The sequence below is a fragment of the Amblyraja radiata genome, chromosome 4, assembly GCF_010909765.2.
Source record: "Amblyraja radiata isolate CabotCenter1 chromosome 4, sAmbRad1.1.pri, whole genome shotgun sequence".
NCBI lineage: Eukaryota > Metazoa > Chordata > Chondrichthyes > Rajiformes > Rajidae > Amblyraja > Amblyraja radiata.
In genome coordinates, this window is record NC_045959.1 from 70,325,902 (window position 1) to 70,347,352 (window position 21,451).

Below are 21,451 nucleotides of genomic sequence, written 5' to 3' on the forward strand. Positions count from 1 at the left end.
AGTTTGTCTCTTCTGCGTACTTGTTTGCTCTAAATAAAAACTTACATCTATAGCTCCAGATTCCAAGTGCCTTTTTTAACCACAGTAGATATGCAAATTTATAGGAGTTCTCAGGAGCTCTGCAATGTTTATGCCAAGAAATCACTCAAATTACTACTGTATATTGCAATCTCTTTCATTATCCAATTGAGATGTCCAGTATGAACATGTTTAGTTTTGTTTAATTTAGAGATATAGCGTGGAAACAGATCAGTGTGTCCGCACCGAACAGCAATCACCTAGTTCTATCCGCTAGTTCTAATATGCTAGTTCTATCCTACACACTAGGGACAATTCGCAGAAGACAATCAATCCACAAACCTGCACATCTTTGGAGTGTGGGAGGAAACCGGAGCACCCACAGAAAACTCATGCGGTCACATGGAGAACGTACAAACTCCATACAGTCAAAACCCGTAGTTAGGATCAAACCCGGGGCTCTGGAACAATAAGCAACTCTACTGTTGTACCTCTGTGCCACCCCTATTAGGTAGAAGCAGCAATTCCTGGTAAGAGCAACTGGGAGTCAGCTGGCTAATTGTTGCGTGCAAAGAAGAATTGAACATTGGATACGAACTGGCTGGTTTCTTTATCAGGAATTAATTAGTCACAAATCTTTATATCTTTCAGATCTCTACGTGAGTGTAGCATCCCAATAATGGACTCCTACTGGCTTCTCGAGAGTTTGGTTGTGGGTACAATCTTTAGCACAGATAGCCTAATTATTTATGAACTTATAATTAAAGGCTAATTTACCAATAGCACTATTTCAGTTAAACTTTTATTATTTTGAGATGTTTGTTTTTTTTTGTTAAAATTGCAATGCTAGTTCAATCACAAAATAAAATCATATACAGTACCCTTTGTATGTGTACCTGATTCCATTAAAGATTGTGAGAAAATTTGGTGCAAAAATATCAAACAATAACAATGCCAACAATAATTTTTACTCTTACTTGTTGAAGCACTACTATTGTTAGAATACCACACAGTGGCTCATTACATTCTTCCAAGAACAATAATAAAATGCTGACTGCAATCTCACTGAATTTCAAAGAGTACTGTGGAAGCTCAGAAATCTATATTTTATGTAGATAATTTGCTACCTTCTATGTTGTATATCAATACTAAACGGCAGTGATTCATGAATTTGTCTATACTGGGTTATTTAATTTTTTAGTTTACAGATGCAGCGTGGAAATAGGCACTTTGGCCCACCGAGTCTGCGCCAACCAGCGATCGCCCCATACGGGAGCATTATCCGACATACACACTCGGGACAATTTACAATTTTTACCAAAGCCAATTAACCTACAAACCTGAGGTAGATATTTTCAATGTGTAGGAAAGAACTGCAGGTGCTGGTTTAAATTGAAGATAAACAATAAATGCTGGAGTAACTCAGTGGGACAAGCAGCATCTCTGGAGAGAAGGAATGGGTGTCGTTTCAGCTCGAGACCCTTCTTCAAACTGAGAGTCAGGGGATGGGGGAATACAGAGATAAGGAAGTGTAAGGTGTGAGAATGAAACATAGTCGGGGAGCAGGAGGAATCACTGAGGGGGGTCAGCGAGAGAGGATGTTGCAGTGCTCTCATTGGAGAGAGGACTCTCTGATCACCTTATACTTCCTTATCTCTGTATCTCCCCCTCCGCTAACTCTACCCATTCCTTCCCTCCAGACATGCTGTCTGTCCCGCTGAGTTTCTCCAGCATTTTGTGTCTATCTTCAGTTTAAACCAGCAGCTGCAGTTCCTTCCTACACAACCTACAAACCTGTATGTTTTTGGAATGTGGGAGGAAACCAGGGCACCTGGAGAAAACCCACATGGTCACGGGGAAAACGTACAAACTCCAGACAGACAGCACCCGTAGTCAGAATCAGAGTCCGGCTCTGTAAGCAGCAACTCTACCGCTGCACCACCATTGTTTAGAGTGTGGCAACAAGCACTCTTAACACATGAGTGAAATACTGGTAGAATGTTCTGAGTGCATTAGAGAAGTTCTGTAATTTAATGCAAATTTGAAGCCCACAAATACAGTTTCAGATTTTCACTAAAAATAATTTATATAATTACATTTGAAAAATCTTCCACTGAGTGTGATAAGGCAATAAAAGTATGTAATTGATGCTTTTTATTGCCATTAATAGGCATTAATTTGATGTTCTTCTTACATTAGCTTTATAAATGTTGCTGAAAATGTATTTCTCAAAACCTCCACTCGTGAGTATTTGAAACTTAAACATATAGTATGAAAAATAACTTGAAAACTCATACTGATCACTTAGTTGACACACAAGGAACTGGAGATGCTGGAAGCTTAAGCAAAACAGAATGAGCTTGAGTAACTCAGCAGGTCAGACAGCGTCTGTGGAGCACCAAAAGCTGGAGTACCTCAATGGGTCAGGCAGCATTTACAGTCTGATAAAGGATTCTGACTCGAAACACCATCTATCCATTCCCTGCACAGATACAGCCTGACCCACTGAGTTACTCCAGCATTTTTGATTTGCTGGTTATTTAATTGTTTAATTGATTTACATCCATTTTTAGCAATATCACTAGCATTTGATAAGGAAAATGTTTAAATCGTGCCTGCTAGAATACGGGCCCTAAAGAAAATTATATTAATTTAAATAGTTTTCCTAAATGAAAATGATGGAATGTTGTGTTATTGGACATGGGCTTATTGTAATTTTCTGAAAACACTAAATTAAATGGTTCCAAGATCAACTCAAGCATTCAATATTCCCAATCATTTACATTTATCATCCAATTCTGCCGATATTGCACCATTGCTTATATAAAGATGTCAGGTTTCTAACATTGTGACCATTGTGTACTCCATGCATTGTGTACTCTAAGCTACCATTTCTGAGAAACCATGTACTGTAGCACAAATACTCTAGGCTGCAAGAAGTGTAAAATAATTTGGCAGTACGGTGGTGCAGTGATAGAGTAGCTGCCTTACAGTGCTAGAAACCCGGATTTGATCCTGACTAAGGGTGCTGTCTGTACGGAGTTTGTACGCTCTTCCCATGACCACGTGGGTTTTCTCTGGATGCTCTGGTTTCCTCCCACACTCCAAAGATGAACAGGTTTGTAAGTTAATTGGCTTCGATAAAATTGTAAATTGTCCCTAGTGTGTAGGATAGTGCAGGTGTCTATGGGATCAGTGGTTGGCATGGACTGGATGGGCCAAAGGGCCTGTTTCCACACTGTCGCTCTATTAACTAAACTAAACTAGATCATCATTGGTCAATAATAATGGATGTGGCTCATTTCTTAGGTCTTTACTTCAGAGTTAAACATTTGTAAGGTCAAATTCTACCCCAGAGACTTGAGCGCAATGGTTTTGGCTCCCAGTGAAGAAATATTGAGCTTTTAGAAATGCCATCTTTCAGATCAGTATCTGTTCTCTCAAGTGGGTGTGAATGGGCACTATTGTGAAGAGGAGGACAAAGTTATCACAAACAGAATTTCTGATCATAATTACATTGCTACTTGTAAGAGCATGCTGTATCCAAATTGGTTGTCCCAAATTACAACAGTGATGACACCTCATTGGCTCGAAACAATTTTGAAAGTTACTATTTAAAGCCAAGTCTTTCTTTCGTTAACATTTCAATCTTATGAAAAAAAGTTTGCCATTACCAACACTTATCCTTTTGTGAATCACAATACTGTATTTGTTGGGAAGCCAATGAATTTCTCAGAGTTGCTTCTCTGCGCCACTGAAGTGCCACCCTTTTGGCAAAGTCAAGGACAAATACAGAAAAGTTCCAAGGAAATCATAAAAGTGTATATTAAATTTCCACAAATAGCATGCGTATCTCTACATGGAAATTTAAAATGTGATTATGACCATAACAAGATCTTTTAACAGTACTGTGGAACTTGGAGTAGAAATTATCCCAAATCCCTTCATGTATTAAGAGAGCGTGGACTAGTTTACAGCAATTAAAAACTAATGTGGCAGCTTGAGCTAAAAAACAAAAGGCTGGAGGAACTCAGCGGGTCAGGCAGCATCGGTGGAGGGAATGGACAGATGATGTGTTTCGGCTTGGGATCCTTCTTCAGACTGATTAGAGTATTGGGGAGGGGGGGGGGGAGGAGGGAGCCGGAAAACAGAGGTGGGAGGGGGACAAATCCTGGTAAATGATGGGTGGTAACAGTTAAGAGGGGGGTCGGAGATATGATTAGAAGATGTGAGGAGTTCATAACAAAGGCTAGATGTGGATGAGACAAAAGTGTGTTAGACAAGGAAAGAGGAGGGATATTGGTAGAAGCGGACCGGGAGGGGAAAGAAGGGGGATACATGGCTGAAGGGGTACAGTAATGGTTCGATATATAGAGGATGTGAAATTTTCTTAATTGGACAATATTAAAAAAATATTGACTATACATTATTGTATTGGCTGTTTATAAAGTCATGTAAATCACGCCCAAGCTTATCACTTCTTTATATAATGCAAACAATTAAAATGCGGTGTGATAAAAAAAAATCTGAAACTAATTTTGAATGAACAGTTGACTCTTTCCTTCCATTGAGCATTCCATATTTTCTTTTCCATTTGTGAGTCTGTGGAATTATCTGTCTCAGAGGGCGGTGGGGGCTGGTACTCTGGATACTTTCAAGAGAGAACTAGATAGGGCTGTTAAAGATAGCAGAGTCAGGGAATATGGGGAGAAGGCAGGAATGGGGTACTGATTAGGGATGATCAGCCATAATCACATTGAATGGTGGTGTTGGCTCGAAGGGCTGAATGGCCTACTCCTGCAACTATTGTTTATTGTCTATTGCATTGCAGGATGAGTAATGGTCCTAAACCACTTAGGCGAGAAGGAGGAGAAGGAGTGGAGACAATATTTAAGAAGCCAGAGATACATGGCTGTGAAGTTCAGCGGGCATTAACATTACCGGTCGGTTATCCTTGGTTCTGAAAACTACTGTTTATGTTTATTTTCCCCAATAAGCCAACAAAATTCACTGGTCAGCACCGGCGACAACCTACGACCTCCTGGCAACCCACTACCACTGAATTCTCGCTACTCTCCATGGCGTCAAAATTCTGGGCGACCAGAATGAAGCCGCTACCAGTTACGAGAATGCGCGAACTACTCACCACCATGCAAGTGACACCCGGCAACCTCCGGTGAACATATGGCGACCTTGTGGCGACGTCATAGTCTCTTGTAGTCACCTAAAAAGTCACATAATTGAGACAGGCCCATAACTCTACTTGATATTTCAATTGACACCCACTTTAATTAAAAGTCTATTTTTCCCCTCAAAGAAATTTGCCTATGATTGGGGGAGATCATCATCTGTAGAGGACAGGAGAAGAAAGCCATCAACTGTATATTCTGCAAGTGTCTGTCTGTGGAACTCACTAATGCCCAAGTGAAGCAGCCATTCCTGGACATCATTGACTGTCCAACTGCATAACTTCTTCATTTTATGCTGCTTGCTGAATTCAGAGTGAGGCGTTGCACCTGGCCGGATATCAGAGAGTACACTTGTATCTTTTCATTCAGGTTGCTGACCACTAGTGAACTCTGCTCCACCAAGCTATGCCTGGAAAACCTTGTTCCTGGCAGATCTTCAACTCCTTTCAGTAGCTGTCCAAGATCTTTGGGGACCTTCACCATATTGTACAGAACAGGAAGGATCCAAACAGATTTCTCTGATGAGCTCTGTCTCTCTAAAAATATTTTGCCCTCCATCAGTGAGGGAGCAATTGAAGTAGATTTCAGCCAAAAAGACGATGGCTGCCTTACACTTCTCAATGGCATCAACCCGCAGAGATAGGAACCGAGGAGAGGTTATGCCCACTTCATACGACTGATTGGCTCTAGCCCAAGTGGGAGGAGAGAAGTGAGTCAGAGGGGTGTAAACAGTTAAAGTAGAGGCCAAGGACAGGCAGACTTTACTCAGAACTGCTGTAGGTTTGGGAGCAACAGCAGCAGGAGTTTAGCAAGAGATACGACTGATTGGCTCTAGCCCAAGTGGGAGGAGAGAAGTGAGTCAGAGGCGTGAAAACAGTTGAAAAGTAGTGGCCAAGGACAGGCAGACTTTACTCAGAACTGCTGTAGATTTGGGAGCAACAGCAGCAGGAGTTTAGCAAGAGATACGACTGATTGGCTCTAGCCCAAGTGGGAGGAGAGAAGTGAGTCAGTGCCGGGAAAACAGTTGAAAACTGAGGAATTTGGTTTGTAAATTGGTAAATCAGGCAATTTATCAGTCAATTTAAGCAAGACTGCTCTTGGGGAGTGGCAGTGAGGAGCGGCCTTGTGAGGGAAGTGTGAGTCTTTGGCTCGAAAGTCTTCGGCGAGGAGACCACGCAATACGCTTGAGAGGTAGAGACGAAAGAAGGAGATGTCAGGCAAGCTGATTCAGTGTGATGCTTGCAGTATGTGGGAGGTCAAGGACACCGCTGGTGCCTCTGGCTGCTACAAATGCGAGAAGTGCATCCAGGTAGAGCTCCTGAAGGGCCGTGTTGGGGAACTGGAGAAGCAAGTGTATGACCTCCGGTTCATCCGAGAAACGGAGTCGTTCCTCGACGAGTCCTACAGTACGATTGTTACACCTAAGGTACTGGAAGAGAGAAGGTGGGAGACAGTGAGAAAGGGAGGGAAGCATGGAATGCCAACGTCCCCGGGTGTTGTACCTCTTGTGAACAGGTTCACCCACTTAGAAGCTGTCGGTACAGAAGACGTGTTTACACTGAGCGGCGGACTGGCTTGCGATGCGAATAGGGCTGTTGAGCCAGAACCAAAAAGGCCTAAGGCAGGCAACGCCATTGTAGTGGGAGACTCCATTGTGAGAGGTACGGACAGGGGTTTCTGCGGCAACAGACGGGATGCGAGGATGGTGTGCTGCCTTCCTGGTGCCAGGATCCAGGATGTCACGGACAGAGTGCAGAAAATCCTCAAGGGCGAAGGTGAACATCCGGAAGTGGTAGTGCATGTCGGCACAAACGATGTCGGAAAGAAGGGGAGGAATATTCTGCAGCGTGACTTTAGAGAGCTTGGAAAAATGCTGAAAAGCAGGACCTCCAGGGTTGTTATCTCCGGTTTGCTTCCAGTTCCTCGTGCTGGCGAGAGCAGGAACAGGGAGAAACGGGACCTGAACGTGTGGCTGAGGAACTGGTGCACGGGGCAGGGATTTAGATTCTTAGATCACTGGGATCTGGTTTGGGGTAAGGGGGAACTGTACAAAAGGGACGGATTGCATCTTAACAGGTGTGGGACCAGCATTCTGGCAGGCAGGTTTGCCACTGCTACACGGGTGGTTTTAAACTGAATAAGGGGGGTGGGGTGTCGAATGGGATAGTGGAGGATGGAGTTAAATGGAAAGGGTTTCTTAAATGTGTGAGCGTAGAGACAGAGGGGTGTAAAATGAGGGTAGAAGCAATAGGTAGCAAGGTGAAAAGTAAAAGTGGCAGGCAGACAAAACCAGGGCAAAAATCAAAAAGGGCCACTTTTCAACATAATTGTATAAGGGGTAAGAGTGTTGTAAAAACAAGCCTGAAGGCTTTGTGTCTCAATGCAAGGAGCATTCGTAATAAGGTGGATGAGTTGAATGTGCAGATAGCTATTAATGACTATGATATAGTTGGGATCACGGAGACATGGCTCCAGGGTGACCAAGGCTGGGAGCTGAACATCCAGGGATATTCAATATTCAGGAGGGATAGAGAGAAAGGAAAAGGAGGTGGGGTAGCGTTGCTGATTAGAGAGGAGATTAACGCAATGGAAAGGAAGGACATTAGTTTGGAGGATGTGGAATCGGTATGGGTAGAGCTGCGAAACACTAAGGGGCAGAAAACGCTGGTGGGTGTTGTGTACAGGCCACCTAACAGTAGTAGTGAAGTTGGAGATGGTATCAAACAGGAAATTAGAAATGCGTGCGACAAAGGCAAAACAGTTATAATGGGTGACTTCAATCTACATATAGATTGGGTGAATCAAATTGGCAGGGGTGCTGAGGAAGAGGATTTCTTGGAATGTATGCGGGATAGTTATCTAAATCAACATGTAGAGGAACCAACGAGAGAGCAGGCTATTTTAGACTGGGTATTGAGTAATGAGGAAGGGTTAGTTAGCAGTCTTGTTGTACGTGCCCCCTTGGGCAAGAGTGACCATAATATGGTTGAGTTCTTCATTAGGATGGAGAGTGACATTGTTAATTCAGAAACAATGGTTCTGAACTTAAAGAAAGGTAACTTTGAGGGTATGAGACGTGAATTGGCCAAGATTGACTGGCAATTAATTCTAAAAGGGTTGACGGTGGATATGCAATGGAAGACATTTAAAGACTGCATGGATGAACTACAAAAATTGTTCATCCCAGTTTGGCAAAAGAATAAATCAGGGAAGGTAGTGCATCCGTGGATAACAAGGGAAATCAGGGATAGTATCAAAGCGAAGGATGATGCGTACAAATTAGCCAGAAAAAGCAGCATACCGGAGGACTGGGAGAAATTCAGAGACCAGCAGAGGAGGACAAAGGGCTTAATTAGGAAAGGAAAAATAGATTATGAAAGAAAACTGGCAGGGAACATAAAAACTGACTGCAAAAGTTTTTATAGATATGTGAAAAGAAAGAGATTAGTTAAAACAAATGTAGGTCCCTTGCAGTCAGAAACAGGTGAGTTGATCATGGGGAACAAGGATATGGCGGACCAATTGAATAACTACTTTGGTTCCGTCTTCACTAAGGAAGACATAAATAATCTGCCGGAAATAGCAGGGGACCGCGGGTCAAAGGAGTTGGAGGAATTGAGTGAAATCCAGGTTAGCCGGGAAGTGGTGTTGGGTAAATTGAATGGATTAAAGGCCGATAAATCCCCAGGGCCAGATAGGCTGCATCCCAGAGTACTTAAGGAAGTAGCTCCAGAAATAGTGGATGCATTAGTAATAATCTTTCAAAACTCTTTAGATTCTGGAGTAGTTCCTGAGGATTGGCGGGTAGCAAACGTAACCCCACTTTTTAAGAAGGGAGGGAGAGAGAAAACGGGGAATTACAGACCAGTTAGTCTAACATCGGTAGTGGGGAAACTGCTAGAGTCAGTTATTAAAGATGGGATAGCAGCACATTTGGAAAGTGGTGAAATCATTGGACAAAGTCAGCATGGATTTACAAAAGGTAAATCATGTCTGACGAATCTTATAGAATTTTTCGAGGATGTAACTAGTAGCGTGGATAGGGGAGAACCAGTGGATGTGGTGTATCTGGACTTCCAGAAGGCTTTCGACAAGGTCCCACATAAGAGATTAGTATACAAACTTAAAGCACACGGCATTGGGGGTTCAGTATTGATGTGGATAGAGAACTGGCTGGCAAACAGGAAGCAAAGAGTAGGAGTAAACGGGTCCTTTTCACAATGGCAGGCAGTGACTAGTGGGGTACCGCAAGGCTCAGTGCTGGGACCCCAGCTATTTACAATATATATTAATGATCTGGATGAGGGAATTGAAGGCAATATCTCCAAGTTTGCGGATGACACTAAGCTGGGGGGCAGTGTTAGCTGTGAGGAGGATGCTAGGAGACTGCAAGGTGACTTGGATAGGCTGGGTGAGTGGGCAAATGTTTGGCAGATGCAGTATAATGTGGATAAATGTGAGGTTATCCATTTTGGTGGCAAAAACAGGAAAGCAGACTATTATCTAAATGGTGGCCGACTAGGAAAAGGGGAGATGCAGCGAGACCTGGGTGTCATGGTATACCAGTCATTGAAAGTAGGCATGCAGGTGCAGCAGGCAGTGAAGAAAGCGAATGGTATGTTAGCTTTCATAGCAAAAGGATTTGAGTATAGGAGCAGGGAGGTTCTACTGCAGTTGTACAGGGTCTTGGTGAGACCACACCTGGAGTATTGCGTACAGTTTTGGTCTCCAAATCTGAGGAAGGACATTATTGCCATAGAGGGAGTGCAGAGAAGGTTCACCAGACTGATTCCTGGGATGTCAGGACTGTCTTATGAAGAAAGACTGGATAGACTTGGTTTATACTCTCTAGAATTTAGGAGATTGAGAGGGGATCTTATAGAAACTTACAAAATTCTTAAGGGGTTGGACAGGCTACATGCAGGAAGATTGCTCCCGATGTTGGGGAAGTCCAGGACAAGGGGTCACAGCTTAAGGATAAGGGGGAAATCCTTTAAAACTGAGATGAGAAGAACTTTTTTCACACAGAGTGGTGAATCTCTGGAACTCTCAGCCACAGAGGGTAGTCGAGGCCAGTTCATTGGCTATATTTAAGAGGGAGTTAGATGTAGCCGTTGTGGCTAAGGGGATCAGAGGGTATGGAGAGAAGGCAGGTGCGGGATACTGAGTTGCCCTTGTCGAACCTGATCTCATTGCCTAAATTATTTGCCTTCAGTTGCTTCACAGTATCACAGAAAAACCTTTGCTCCAGAAAGCCTGCCTTCAGTGAATAAGAAATATAAATAGATTTTGGAGTCCCAGTGGCCTTTGGTTGTAGGCCAGAGTGTTCCCTGAACACTCTTTGCTCACTCCTGCATACTTCTTCACTGGGACAGGGAGAAACCTCTTGGACTGGTGAACCCGATAGTTCAGCAATGGGTTGAGCCTCACCCAAGTTCAGAGCATTCAGGGACTTTCGCTTGTATGCAGCAGAGTTCCGGCGTAACTTTCCGCTTGTGTCCGTTGGCCGCAAACAATTCGGCGGTCGTGCTGTGATTTGTGTTCTGAATTCTACGCATATCGCATGTATCGCCAGAACAATTGCAAGGTTCTCTTCTATTATCGCTGTCCTTTCCACTTTTTCAAAACATCAACATCCTTGATCACCTACCACAGCTTCTGTTTCGTATCCTTGCACCAGTTAAAGTTTCAGCACACTGGGGACTTATTGCTTCGTGACATCTACAGAAGGTATCTTAGAAGATCTTAGAAGGCAAGAAGAGTTTCCACAAGACAGACTCCTTGCTTTTTCTTGATCTGTAGATAGATTGAATCTTCTTATAAACATAACTAAAAGCCTCATCTTGAGCACTTCCTGTCTGCGCTGTATATTGACTTTAGAAGAAAAAAAACGCTACCATATAATGCTATGATTTTTGGCCATGGATGAGGATTGAGGATTTTTCTGATCGATGAAAAATAAAAAAGTTATGAGTGTTTTAAAAAATCTTGAGATCAGGTGATTGGTCCTCTCGCCTATCAATCACCGCGATGAAGGTAACGCCCCTAATCCGGGGTTGGGTGGGGGGGTAGGACTATAAAACCCCGGATACCTGGATGTGAGTCAGTCACTCTGGAAGATCGCGAGGGAGAGTCCACAACTGTGATTCTAAGCTGTGAATCAACTGAACTGTGTGTCTGCAATGTACATGCAATAAATGATTTGTTAGCCCTTAATGACAATGTAATGAGTTGTTTGGCAATTCGGTGACCTGCACTCCGACTGGAATGCTATGAAACTGAATTTGATGGCCTGCACTCTGCCTGGAATGCTATGAAAATGAATTTGGTGGACTGCACACTGCCTGAAATGCTATGAAACGGAATTTTGTGGCCAGCACTCTGGCCAAAATGCTATGAAACTGAATTTGGTGGACTGCACTCTGCCGAATATGCCATGTAATGGAATTTGCTGGCCTGCATTCTGCCCGAAATGCTATGAATCCGAATTTGGTGGCCTGCACTCTGCCCGAAATGCTATGAAACTGAATTTTATGGCCTGCACTCTGCCTGAGATTGAATTTCAAGGAATAGCCGTGACTGACCTGCCAGTCCACCAACCCTGAGTGACTGAGCTGCCAGCACACCAGGCCTGAGTGACTGAGCTGTCAGCCCGAGAATCCATTCGGCCCACAATGTCCATTTTAGCCCTCTGGAAACCAGTCCCTTCGGCCCACAACACCCATATTAGCGCTCCAGAAAGCCCCCCCCCCCCCCCCCCCCCCCCCCCCCCCCCACTGGCCACCAATATTGGAATTGGTGGAGACGTGGAATATTGCGTTGGGGGACCAGCCCTCCCGTGTGAACATGGGACCCAATGGGCCTCACTTAGTCTAGTATTCAAATATACGTATCAATTGATCTGGAAATGTTGTGTTGTGTAACACTGTTTCTAGGCATTGAAAGAATTAGCACGATGCTTAGTAACTAAGACAAGAGGAGAAGTAAATCAAATAACAGCTGAACAGTTTCCTCGGAACCTGCCATGCACCTTGTGGTATTTGCAGAAGCTGGGATTTTTCTAATCAGATTGGCCTTGAGCTTGGAGCTTGGTCTGAACACTGTTTGGCTGTTAATGTTTCGTGGTTTTTGCATAGCTGTTATTTATAATTGCCATTACCAACATATATTATTATGAGTTCTCAATGGCTTGGTGAAAATGCCAAGTTTTGACAGGCATTTCTTGCATCTTTGTAATTGCTCTAAATGTTGTTCTGCTAATAATAGCTTTTCACAAAGATGACACAAAGATTGAACAGAATGTGCAGCAATGGAAAATTTTGCCAGTTGCATTATTGCACGCCTAAGTTGACATGTTCCATACCAGGACATCCAAGATCGTCCTCATTCTTTAGTGAACGTGGGTTCCCCTCTCCCATCATAGATGAGGCCCTCACACGTGTCTCCTCGGTACCCCGCAGCTCCGCCCTTGCTCCCCCTCCCCCTATTCACAACAGAGACAGAGTCCCCCTAGTCACAAGTTCATAAGTTATAGGAGTAGAATTAGGCCATTCAGTCCATTGAGTCTACTCCGCCATTCAATCCTTACCATTCACTCCTTCAGTCTTTACCTTTCACCCCATCAGCCGTCACATACAACACATAATCCTCTGACATTTTTGCCATTCAACACCTGTCCCTAAACCTCCTCCTTCGACTCTGTCCAGAGACCTCAACAGTCCTTTCAGGTTAGGCTGAGGTTCACTTGCACATCTTCCAATCTCATCAACTGTATCCGTTGTTCAAGATGTGGGCTCTTATACATCGGCAAGACCAAACGTAGACTGGGCAATCGTTTCGCGGAACACCTTCGCTCAGTCCGCCTGGATCTACCTGATCTCCCGGTTTGTAAACACTTTAATTCTCCTTCCCATTCCCACACTAACCTTTCTGTCCCAGGTCTCCTCCATTGTCAGAGTGAGGCTAAATGCAAATTGGAGGAACAACATTTCATATTTCGCTTGGGCAGTTTACTGCCCAGGTGTATGAATTTTGATTTCTCTAACTTCAAGTAACCCCGCATTCCCTCTCTCTCCATCCCACCCCCACCCAAGTCGCACCAGCTTCTTGTTTTCACCCAACAAACTGCTACCAATGGCCTATTTCTTTCATCATCATTACTTTTTTGCATATCTTTCATTCATTGTTCTATATCTTATATCATCGTCTATATCTCTTGTTCCCATGACTTTTAGACCGAAGAAGGGTCTCGACCCAAAAGGTCGCCAATTCCTTCTCTCCAGAGATGCTGCCTGTCCCGCTGACTTATGCCAGCTTTTTGTGTCTATTTAAGACATTTTAATTACAATGTTCCCTGAGTGACACTGATGTGTTGTTCATTGCATCTGCCAAACTAATTTTTCAATATTCAATACCTGTTCTCAAACATTGATTAGTATGGGTGTCAGGGGTTCGGGGGAGAAGGCAGGAGAATAGGGTTGAGAAGGAAAGATATATCAGCCATGATTTAATGGTGGAGTGGACCTGATGGGCTGAATGGCCAAATTCTGCTCCTATAACTTATTGTGTGAACATGTTTCATTCCTCCTTCAAGATTGCAACATTTACATGCTATGGATATCCATTATGAGAATCCATTTGAAGATGCTGTAATCTCAGCCAGACTGACCAGCCCATACCTTGTACTATGGGACTCAATCAGAATCAACAATATCAAGGGTGGGGTGTTTTCCCTCAATTGCAGGGCATCCACCCTGCAGTTGGTATGAGGCTGCTATGGTAAAGGTTCATGAGAGAGGGTGTCCAGAGTGTCAAGTTTATTTGTCTTATGCACTGGATATGAACCGGAATAATTCAATTCATACCTGCTGCAGCTTTACAGGCACATTAGATGCAGCAACAACAATAAATATACAATAAATTCAGATATTCTAAATAAACCAGAACATAATAGTGCAAAAGCCAAAGTAAACAGAGCAACCATAGTATTACATGATATATAATTGACCATGTTACATATCCAAACAAACTAAATTATCTAGTAATAGCCAGGGACAGGATTCTCACAATTCCGAAAATAAACATTTGAATCTTCACCACAAATTTTCAAGCTCTGAACAATCAGTCCTTGCAGGGTAAGTTGTAACTAAACATTTGGAAATAAATGGCGGAGAAATGGCTGATGGAGTTTAATCCGAGCAAGTGTTATTTGTGCTGTGGAAGGTCAAATACAAAGGAAAAATATACAATTAATGGCATGACCCATTAACAGCATTGATATACACAGAGATCATTTGGTCCACGTCCATAACTCCCAGAAAATGGCAACATAAGTAGATGGAGTAGTAATATATGCTATGCTTGCCTTCAGTATTGAGTACAGTAGCGAGTATAAGAGGCAGGAAGTCACGATGCAGCTTTATAGGACATTAGTTAAGCTGCACAGGGTATTGTGTGCCGTTCTGGTCATCACATCACTGAAAAGATGTGGAGGCTTTGGAAAGGTTGCAGAGAAGGTTTACCAGAAACATGCCAAGATTAGGGGGTATTTGCTACAGGGAAAGGTCTACCAAACTTGGATTGTTTTATCTGGAATGCCAGATGTCATGGGGAGACCTGATAGAAGTATATGCAATTATGAGAGGCATACATAGGGAACACTGTCAAAATCCTTTTACCAGATTGGAAAAAATCAAATACTAGGCGACCTAGCTTGAAGATGAGAGGGCAAAGTTTAGGAGATGTGTGCAGAAAGTATTTTTTTACGCTGTAGGTGGTAAGTGCCTGGAACATGGTAGCCGTAGAAACAGATATATTAATGATATTTAAAGGATATTTGGATTGGTATTGGGTTATGTGCAAGTAGATAATTAACGGGCTTGGCATCAGGTTTGGCACAGACATTGGAGCCAAAGGGCCTGTTCCCGCAATTTACTTTTCCGTGTTCTAACTTCCGATGGTCAATGAGCAGGATGACATTTTTTATACTTATACATTTTTAGTCAGCTTTTTTTCTCACCTTCACACTTTAACCTCAACTTTGTCCAGAATTGTTCACCTATGTGTTTCATCTAATACACTAAGCAATGTTTTCAGAATATTATTTCCCAGACATAACTACCCTCTTTTTCAAAATGTGTGTTCAATATCTTTACACCTTCACTATTTTGCATGATATTTTTCCTTGTGTCAAGAGGCCCGGGTTTGATCCTGACCTCGGATGCAGTCTGTGCAGAGCTTACACCTTCTCTCTGTGACTAATTGGGTTTTGTCTGGGTGCTCTGGTCTCCTTCCACATCCCAAACACGTGGGGGTCTTAGGTTAATTGACCTCTGTAAAATTGCCCCCAGCGTGTAGGGTCAATGAAGAGAGTGGAATAACATAGAATTAATGTGAATGGGTGATCTGTGGTCGTCATGAACTCGTGGGGCTGAAGGGCCCGTTTCCATGTCGTATCTCTAAAACTAATAGGGGCTCAGCATCTTTAGAAACATAGAAAATAGGTGCAGGAGTAGGTCATTCGGTCCTTCGAGCCAGCACCACCATTCAATATGATCATGGCTGATCATCTAAAATCAGTACGCTGTTCCTGCTTTTTCCCCATATCCCTTAATTCCTTTAGCCCTAAGAGCCAAATCTAATTTCTCTTGAAAACATCCAGTGAATTGGCCTCCACTGCCTTCTGTGGCAGAGAATTCCACAGATTCACAACTCTCTGGGCGAAGACGTTTTTCCTCATCTCAGTTCTAAATGGCCTACCCGCTATTCTTAAACTGTGAACCCCTAGTTCCTTCCACCTGGTCAAACTTGTTGCTACACTTGAAGGCTTCACCATTGACTACACTCAGTTCATGGCTGTGAGAAAATGAGTGGGCGTTAGCATTGCCTGCCTTCCTGTGGAATATGTGGATATTCTTTTCTTCCTGTCCTACTCACCTCTGCCCCCTTTCTCTGGCTCTTGAATAGCTGAGTCAACAACATTTCCTGCACTTGCTTTGAACTGTAATATTTCACTGACATTGGTTCTCTTGCCCTCTGTTTCAATTCTAAATCATCCTTTCACTCAGGAAAATAATTTGAGCCCAGAGTTCAATGCATACATATATCATAGTTACATTGTCTCTGTGACTTCCTTATTATTCCAAGTTTCTAAAATTTACTTTGAAACATTAAACACGAGTCTTGTAGTTCAAAGATTTTTTTTTGTAGCAAAGTATTCCTAGCAGTCTCATCTTGCAGAACAGAATGACCTAAAATTTCAGTCTGCAGATTTTATTTTTCTTCCTTTTTGTTTGTTTAAGTTTGATTCTTTACTCCGTTTGGACACATATTTACTTATTGATTAGCATCATTATGCTGAGGCACAGTTCAGAATCATGAACTCTGTGCTGATCAATTTAGGCAGGTGAGTCTGCATGTAATTCAAGATACATTCAGGATAAAATACAGTATGTTCTGTACGACAGCTTTTTTTTGTTTCTGCTGGAACTGTGAGTAATGGCATGAAAGAATACCGACCCCCATAGATGCTGCCTCACCCGCTGAGTATCTCCAGCATTTTTGTTATCTCCCTGGTCAATTCGTCCCTTCCCACCCAAACCACCCCCTCTCCTGGCACTTTTCCTTGCAACCTCAGGAAATGCTACACTTGTCGCTTTACCTCAGGTAGGTTATTGCGGACTGAGCGGAGGTGTTCGGCGAAACGATCGCCCAACCTCCGTTTAGTCTCACCGATGTAAAGCAGCTAACATCTAGAGCAGCGGATGCAGTAAATGAGGTTGGAGGAGATACAGGTGAACCTTTGTCGCACCTGGAACGACTGCTTGGGTCCTTGAACGGAGTCGAGGGGGGAGGTGAAGGGACAGGTGTTGCATTTCTTGCGATTGCAACGGAAAGTGCCCGGGGAGGGGGTGGTACGGGAGGGAAGGGAAGAATTGACAAGGGTGTTGCGGAGGGAGCGGTTTTTGCGGAAGGCAGACATGGGGGGAGATGGGAAGATGTGGCGAGTGGTGGGGTCACGTTGGAGGTGGCGGAAATGGCGGAGGATTATTTGTTGTATTTGCCGGCTGGTGAGGTGAAAGGTGATACAATGTATCTGACGAAGTTTCTAGATCCAAGTTAACACAGATGAATTATGCAACATGTGCCTGGATATTCAAGAAACCCAGACAAGGCTCAACACTTAACCCAATCAACATCTAGCAAAGTAAAGCTTTGCAACATTATATAATAAATAAATTTAATAAATTTTATTTATGAGCGCCTTTCAAGAGTCTCAAGGACAGACAATGTGTATGTCTGGTTTGCATTAACCCAATCCTCATTTCATGCAATTTACACCTAATTGTAAAAATCTGCTGATAATAATAATAATAATGGATGGGATTTATATAGCGCCTTTCTAATACTCAAGGCGCTTTACATCGCATTATTCATTCACTCCTCAGTCACACTCGGTGGTGGTAAGCTACTTCTGTAGCCACAGCTGCCCTGGGGCAGACTGACGGAAGCGTGGCTGCCATTCTGCGCCTACGGCCCCTCCGACCACCACCAATCACTCACACACATTCACACACAGGCAAAGGTGTCTTGCCCAAGGACACAACGACAGTATGCACTCCAAGCGGGATTCGAACCGGCTACCTTCCGGTCGCCAGCCGAACACTTAGCCCATTGTGCCATCTGTCGTCCCAAGCTGATGTCCCATTCTTTCCCTGCAACTCTTATCTAGGCCACAGACAAACTGGCACCATTCTGCAGCTTATCCCAGTTCTGCAAAAGGCACGTTTAAATGTACCAAATGGTCTAGCAGCACAGAAGCCTTTACTCAATTTTAGTGTCCTGGCTGCTCCAATTTGGCCAGAATTAACAACCCCTCATCCCTCTGCGCTCCAAGGAATAGAGACCCAGCCTACTTAACCTCATACGCTCTAATCCTGGCAACATCCTCGTAAATCTTTTCTGAATCCTTTCAAGCTTGTCTCTAGTGTGTCGGATTTAGTTTTAGTTTTAGAGATTCGGCACAGAAACAAGCCCTTTGACTCACCGAGTCTGTACCAACCAGTGATCCACATATATTAGCACTATCCTACACAATAGGGAAAATTGTTATCTTATAATTAGCAGTAAACTTCAAAAAATATTCTGTGTGGTGACTTATTTCTGCCTTGTTGCTCTGTTCCAGCAATGTAATTTCACTTAAATATTTTACTGTGTTATGTAAAAAATTATTAACAAAGCCAATATCATTATTTTATGTGATCCAGTTATTTGTGTAATGATGTAGTGTGTCATTTGCGATTCAATTTTTATGAACTCATCCACCCGTTGCACAATACTTCTCAATGGATTACCATATTTCCCGGCAATGGACACACCTGCATCAATGGTGCACCCCCATTTTGAGTTGCTAATTTTTTTTTAAAGGCTGGCGGGACAGGATCAAGGGTTTGGATACAATGGATGATGTGAAACACCTTCAATAAACAATAGACAATAGGTGCAGTAGGCCATTCGGCCCTTCAAGCCAGTACCACCATTCAATGTAATCATGGCTGATCATCCCCAATCAGTATCCCGTTCCTGCCTTCTCCCCCCTCTGAAGCAGAGAATTCCACAAGGAGGCAATGAGGACCAGGGAGTCTCCATCTTCGCCTGTCGTACAATGCGCTGTGCGGTTCAGGTCTGAGGGACAGGGACTTCCTGGCTCAGGGAGATCAACTTCACCCATTTCTTCTATCCAGAGATGCTGAGTTACTCCAGCATTCTGTGCATATCCTAAAATTTCCTAACCATGAACCTGTCCTAATGTCTTTTAATTGTTGCAATAGTAGCTGCCCCAACTACCTCCTCTTGTAGCTTATTTCCTGCTCACTTTCACAGAAGTAATATTGTGTGCAGTGAAGGACGTTGAAGGTCGATGACGGAAAACAATTCGAAACAGTGTGAAAGTGTGATTATGAATCAGAAAGTTTTATGTGAGACAAAGAGTTTGGCTTAATAAAATGGATCCATCAATGAAATAGAATTTTCACATCACAAATAGCAAATCATCATGATGCTACACTGCAGGTCTGTAAATAACTTTATCCATGATTATTATATCAAGAGAAACAAGTCAGTGATTGTAATTATTATTACCACTGTAGTGTAAATTAGTCAATGTGCTCTATTTTTTTTAATCTTCTATGAAGTGTAAGCATTGAGAATTTCTTAATGCTTACACTTTACTCTTCTATGCACTGTAAGCATTAAGAATCTAGATGTGAGAGAATTGACGTTTGAAAATTTGAAAAGACAGAATAAAATGTCAAAAGTTAAATACAAGAACAATTAAATAAATGTTTGTAGCTTATTGACTTTAGAAACATCGGAGCTAAAAAAACTTACCCGGTATGTCTTCTTAAGGTTCTTCCATTTATATTTCATTACTTTATTTATTTTGTTTAATCAAAATAATAGCTGTGAGGTTGACTTGACAAATGCTGTCGCTGTTGAAAGAAAATTACTTTGGTACGGTTATTTTTTGAGGCAAACTTGCTTCTTGTGCAATGTTTCATCTAGCATATCCATCCTAACCAGCTCAAGTATCTCATTTTATGATCGTTTTTCAGTTAAAGCAGCAAGATTGTATCCTTAAAAAAAGAACACAAAGTGCTGGAGTAACGCAACGGGTCAGGCAGCAACTCTGGTTAACGTGGATAGATGACATTTCAGGTCGGGACCCTTCTTCTTCCCAACCTGAAACGTCACCTAACCATGTTCTCCAGAGGTGCTGCCTGACCCGCTGAGTTACTCCAGCACTTTGTGTCCTTTTTTGTTGACCAGTATTGGCAGTTCCTTGCTTCTAACTCTAGATTTTATCCTTCTTGTGTTTAAGTCATAATAAATGACAAAGTTGTGAAATTCAACACACCTATCCATGAATCCATGAACAACAATATGCCTCCATGAACATATTGGTATAAATTCCCCTTCCTCTCACATCTGCCCAGTGGATAAATTGCTTTAATATCAATACAATCAATGGTGCATTGAAGGGATTATCTAGGGAACAGGACACGTTCCTAAAGACAGTTAGTCCCACTATATTTAAGATGTTTATTTACAAGGATTTGAACCACAATGTATGTACAAAGTGGTGCTAACTATACAAAGTATAGATAGGTAGTGAATGGTCAAAAGATAAGACACAAAATGCTGGAGTAACTCAGCTGGACAGGCAGCATCTTTGAAGAGAAGTAATGGGTGATGTTTCAGGTTGAGACCCTTTTCAGACAGAGTCAGGGGAGAGGGAAACGAGATATGGAAGGATACAAAGAGCATGTACAATAATTGTCAGACAGGATGTGGCAGACTAAAGGGCTTATTTTTGTGCTGTATTACCATGGCACTTGCTGCAGCTCATTGATTGTTAATAACACAAGCCGACAATTAATTTTATGAAGCATATAAGCAGCTCTTCAAGCTGCTTAATTAAATGGAAAATACTTTATGATCACTTTACGTTGTTGCAATTAAAAGAAACATATCTAGACACGGTTGGGTTCATATGTAAAGCTGGGGTGTGAAAGGATATTCTTGCCCTGGAGGAACCAAAATAAAGATTTACTAGACTGATTCCCAGAGTGACAGAACAAATGTATGAGGAACAAACTGGTCAGTTAGATCTATATTTAGGGGAGCTTAGAAAAATGAGAGGGGATCTTGTAGAAACTGAGGAAATTTCAACAGGACTACAAATTAGACAAAGGAAGATTGTTAGAACTCTGGAATTGTATAACGCTTGTCTCCCATGGAATTTAGAAGGATGAGAGGGTTCCTAATGAAACATATAAGATTATTAAGGGTTTTTACACGCTAGAGGCAGGAAACATGTTCCCGATGTTGGGGGAGTCCAGAGCCAGGGGCCACAGTTTAAGAATAAGGGGTAAGGCATTTAGAACGGAGATGAGGAAACACTTTTTCACACAGAGTTGTGAGTCTGTGGAATTCTTTGCCTCAGATGGCGGTGGATGCCGGTTCTCTGGATAATTTCAAGAGAGAGCTTGATAGGGCTGTTAAAGATAGTCAGGGGATACGGGGAGTAGGCAGGAACGGGGTACTGATTGTGGATGATCAGTCATGATCACAGAAGGATGTGGAGGCCAAGTTATTAAAAATTCTCTAAAAGGGAATGGATGTATATAGAAACATAGAAAATAGGTGCAGGAGTAGGCCATTCAGTCCTTCGAGCCAGCACCGCC

At 42.7% G+C, this 21,451-nt stretch overlaps 1 long non-coding RNA gene across 1 annotated transcript; it reads left to right on the forward strand.

Annotated features, from left to right (window-relative positions):
* Window positions 1-17,923: 17,923 nt before the first annotated feature.
* LOC116972248 lies at window positions 17,924-19,861 on the forward strand. The gene is made up of 3 exons (XR_004411748.1): window positions 17,924-17,991; window positions 19,324-19,326; window positions 19,852-19,861. It is a non-coding gene; the product is annotated as an uncharacterized LOC116972248 (long non-coding RNA).
* Window positions 19,862-21,451: the final 1,590 nt, after the last annotated feature.